The 5,000-nt window shown below is 54.0% G+C and overlaps 1 non-coding gene across 1 annotated transcript in view; it reads right to left on the minus strand.

The window, feature by feature from the left end:
* The window catches only part of LOC126110728 (small subunit ribosomal RNA), a 1,909-nt gene extending 946 nt beyond the window's left edge, over positions 1-963 (minus strand). The window contains exon 1 of the ribosomal RNA XR_007523886.1: positions 1-963. This exon is cut by the window's left edge and continues 946 nt beyond it. This is a non-coding gene — a ribosomal RNA (small subunit ribosomal RNA).
* Between the last annotated feature and the right edge of the window lie 4,037 nt (positions 964-5,000).

A 5,000-nucleotide genomic window follows, 5' to 3' on the forward strand; every position in this document is an offset into this window, starting at 1 on the left:
TATTAATCATTACCTCGGGTTCCGAAAACCAACAAAATAGAACCGAGGTCCTATTCCATTATTCCATGCACACAGTATTCAGGCGGGCTTGCCTGCTTTAAGCACTCTAATTTGTTCAAAGTAAACGTGCCGGCCCACCCAGACACTCAATAAAGAGCACCTTGGTAGGATTTCAACGGGGTCCGCCTCGGGACGCACGAACACGCACGAGGCGGTCGCACGCCTTCGGCTCGCCCCACCGGCAGGACGTCCCACGATACATGCCAGTTAAACACCGACGGGCGGTGAACCAACAGCGTGGGACACAAATCCAACTACGAGCTTTTTAACCGCAACAACTTTAATATACGCTATTGGAGCTGGAATTACCGCGGCTGCTGGCACCAGACTTGCCCTCCAATAGATACTCGTTAAAGGATTTAAAGTGTACTCATTCCGATTACGGGGCCTCGGATGAGTCCCGTATCGTTATTTTTCGTCACTACCTCCCCGTGCCGGGAGTGGGTAATTTGCGCGCCTGCTGCCTTCCTTGGATGTGGTAGCCGTTTCTCAGGCTCCCTCTCCGGAATCGAACCCTGATTCCCCGTTACCCGTTACAACCATGGTAGGCGCAGAACCTACCATCGACAGTTGATAAGGCAGACATTTGAAAGATGCGTCGCCGGTACGAGGACCGTGCGATCAGCCCAAAGTTATTCAGAGTCACCAAGGCAAACGGACCGGACGAGCCGACCGATTGGTTTTGATCTAATAAAAGCGTCCCTTCCATCTCTGGTCGGGACTCTGTTTGCATGTATTAGCTCTAGAATTACCACAGTTATCCAAGTAACGTGGGTACGATCTAAGGAACCATAACTGATTTAATGAGCCATTCGCGGTTTCACCTTAATGCGGCTTGTACTGAGACATGCATGGCTTAATCTTTGAGACAAGCATATGACTACTGGCAGGATCAACCAGGGAGCTGCGTCAACTAGAGCTGAGCAGCCGGCCGCCCGGGAGTGTGTCCCGGGGGCCCGCGCGAACACGCAAGCGTCCGCTCAATTATTCTGCAAACAGGAGGAGGCTGGGCTCCCCTGCACAATACACCTCGAAACCCTCTCAGGTCCCGGCGGCGCGCAGCGCCGTCCTAAGTACTTGGTCGGGTTCGAGAGAGGCGCAATCGCCCGGAGTTAGGCGAGTAGACGCTTTAGGTGCGACCACCCGTGCTCCCAACTGAGCTTGCCGCTGCCGACAGAGGCCCGGGAGCGTGCTGTCGTGGCATTGCCGGCGGGAGACAACACGCGCCACCTACGGTGACCGGCAGCTCCAACGCCAGCGCCACAGAAGGGCAAAGGCCCCACGTGGGTGCCGAAGCGAACTCTCCCAGCACAGCGCACGTGCCAACACGTCCGCACAACTGCGATACAAACCACCAGCGAGAACCGCTGGGGCGACCGAGCAGCAGACGGCGTCGCGGCGCCGAGTGCCGGGCGGCGGCGCATCCTCAACGCACACAGTCCTCAATCGGACCAGCACACTGCAGATGTCCACCGCGCTTCGCACCGGGTCCGCGAGGACCCACTTTGGCTGCACGGCGCCGCGCGCAGGGTGCCCCGGCGCGCAGCTGCGCCGCCTGCCGCGTCCGTCGGCCGGCGCGCCTGCCACTGGGCGCCCCCACCAGCCGGCTGTAGCGCGTGCGCCCACGCACCGCGCGGCCAGCACGCCGGGCGGCCCCCCCTCACCGGCCGGGGACAGTCCCACCCACCCACAGCCGCGTATCGCTTCACACCCAGATTCACATTCACGTTCGTTGGTATGGTGGGGACCGCTTCGTAGCTGTACCGATCGTTGCCCTCACAGATGTACCTCCAGCAAGATCAACCGCACCACAACGGGTTACCAGTTGTTCATTTGCGTAACGTCACCAGTAAACGTACACGTCCATCCCCGTTTGCAAAGTCAACTATTATTGCATGCCTGCCTGTCAGGTGTCAAGACACACTACATTCGCTCACATCCACGCAACAAAATGTGCCCGACTAGAGGGCACGTGGAAGGTGCCCCCGTACATATGCGATCTCCATTGCGCGACCAACTGTCAACCGGCCTCTGTAGCATGTCGCAGATGTGGAACGCGGGGCACCGTGCTATCACATTGTGTGAGAAGAGACTACTACGTCTGCATACACGCGCCACTACATGAACAGACGGCTCATGCTGATCGCCATCCACTGCGTCCATTACTCCCACACGTCTCTATGGCGTACCACACTGCAATGCAGCTGTTATGGGGAGATGACACATAGCTGTGTACACAACATTCTGAGCCGGTTGCGGTTGGACAACAATACATTAATGTAACGTGTCATATGCCAATTACAGAGCAGGGTAAGGCACAACGTGGGTTAGGTTAAGGCACAACGTGGGTTAGGTTAAGGCACAACGTGGGTTAGGTTAAGGCACAACGTGGGTTAGGTTAAGGCACAACGTGGGTTAGGTTAAGGCACAACGTGGGTTAGGTTAAGGCACAACGTGGGTTAGGTTAAGGCACAACGTGGGTTAGGTTAAGGCACAACGTGGGTTAGGTTAAGGCACAACGTGGGTTAGGTTAAGCCACAACGTGGGTTAGGTTAAGCCACAACGTGGGTTAGGTTAAGCCACAACGTGGGTTAGGTTAAGCCACAACGTGGGTTAGGTTAAGCCACAACGTGGGTTAGGTTAAGCCACAACGTGGGTTAGGTTAAGCCACAACGTGGGTTAGGTTAAGGCACAACGTGGGTTAGGTTAAGGCACAACGTGGGTTAGGTTAAGGCACAACGTGGGTTAGGTTAAGGCACAACGTGGGTTAGGTTAAGGCACAACGTGGGTTAGGTTAAGCCACAACGTGGGTTAGGTTAAGCCACAACGTGGGTTAGGTTAAGCCACAACGTGGGTTAGGTTAAGCCACAACGTGGGTTAGGTTAAGCCACAACGTGGGTTAGGTTAAGCCACAACGTGGGTTAGGTTAAGCCACAACGTGGGTTAGGTTAAGCCACAACGTGGGTTAGGTTAAGCCACAACGTGGGTTAGGTTAAGCCACAACGTGGGTTAGGTTAAGCCACAACGTGGGTTAGGTTAAGCCACAACGTGGGTTAGGTTAAGCCACAACGTGGGTTAGGTTAAGCCACAACGTGGGTTAGGTTAAGCCACAACGTGGGTTAGGTTAAGCCACAACGTGGGTTAGGTTAAGCCACAACGTGGGTTAGGTTAAGCCACAACGTGGGTTAGGTTAAGGCACAACGTGGGTTAGGTTAAGGCACAACGTGGGTTAGGTTAAGGCACAACATGGGGGTAGATTGCGGTACAAATTGCGTTACATTGCGGTGCAAATTGCGTTACATTGCGGTGCAAATTGCGTTACATTGCGGTGCAAATTGCGTTACATTGCGGTGCAAATTGCGTTACATTGCGGTGCAAATTGAGTTACATTGCGGTGCAAATTGAGTTACATTGCGGTGCAAATTGAGTTACATTGCGGTGCAAATTGAGTTACATTGCGGTGCAAATTGAGTTACATTGCGGTGCAAATTGAGGTAGGTTAAGGTGCAACACAGGTTAGGTTAAGGTGACATAGGTTAGGTTAAGGTGACATAGGTTAGGTTAAGGTGACATAGGTTAGGTTAAGGTGACATAGGTTAGGTTAAGGTGACATAGGTTAGGTTAAGGTGACATAGGTTAGGTTAAGGTGACATAGGTTAGGTTAAGGTGACATAGGTTAGGTTAAGGTGACATAGGTTAGGTTAAGGTGACATAGGTTAGGTTAAGGTGACATAGGTTAGGTTAAGGTACAAACTGGGTTGTGTTATGGTACACATTGCGTTGTAGTACAGTACACGTTAGGTTTGGGTACGGTACACAATGTGGTATGGGATGGCGTGTTGTGGGGGGGGGGGGGGGGGGTGAGGTTCGTTGATATCGACCGTAGGACGTGGATGCCCGAGGCAGCGTCAGTGTGTCAAAGGAGTTATGTCACGTCGGGATGCGCTTTCCGCCAGTGAGAGGGGGGGGCGAGCCGTGTCTGTGGTTGCGGCAGACCTGTGTGTTTCATTCCTGCCAGTGTGTTTGTGCTGTAAGACGAGGCAGTGTGGTGATGTTGGGTGCACCCCTGTGTAGGACATGTGTGGGTGTTGGTGGCTTATCTGAGCAATTGTGGTTGTCGGACGAGTGGGATATTCTGTTTTATGATTGGACCTCCTGGCCTGGTTATCATAGTCTGGTTGGTGTACTGTGGCGGATAGGATGCACCGGACGTTGGTCCATGCCGGTGCTTAATTATTGTATCTGTGTTTGTTACAGGCAGAGAGTAGTGTGTGATAGAGTGTGTGGGTGATAGAGTGTGCGGGTGACGTGTGGTTCGTTTTGTTTGCACAGACGTTCAGCATGTATAGGGGCATTTGCGTATTTGATCTATCTATGTGGGCCTGCATAGTTTACTGAGCAGTGCTGCGAGGTGACTGAACTACGAGCGACGTACTCATTTACAGCGGAATGGTTGCCTTCTACCAAAGATGGAGTATCGACTCTACGACAGCGTTGGCACCGCAGGAAGCGGTGTCGTACAATGGCCCCCACACCGTCATCGTTGTGCGGGGTAGGGACCGTATATATTCTGCGAGGAGCCCTGTTTGCCACAGGGCGTGGGGTCTCGCGTCCTGCGGTTCAGTGCCCCCAGGGAAGCGCGCGGAGGTGGTGCTGCTGCTGCTGTAGCAAGCGAGCTACTTAGAGCATGTATAGGGACAGCGGGAATATGGCATATTGGATATAACTCTTCATGAAACGCAAGATATAGGGGTGGATTGCACGATAGGAGTGCGGGAAGAGTCCGCCATTCATCCGCTGGAGTTGCGATTTGGGCGGTTGGAGTGGGGCACGTGCGGGTGCGGGTGGAGCGATTGTCGGTCGACGACTTCGTGCGGCGCAGGCACTGGCGTTGGGGCTCCTGTGGTGGACAGATGATGCAGGCTGTGTGGGTGGCGTCG

Source organism: Schistocerca cancellata, unplaced genomic scaffold (genome assembly GCF_023864275.1).
Source record: "Schistocerca cancellata isolate TAMUIC-IGC-003103 unplaced genomic scaffold, iqSchCanc2.1 HiC_scaffold_31, whole genome shotgun sequence".
NCBI classification, from domain to species: Eukaryota; Metazoa; Arthropoda; class Insecta; order Orthoptera; family Acrididae; genus Schistocerca; species Schistocerca cancellata.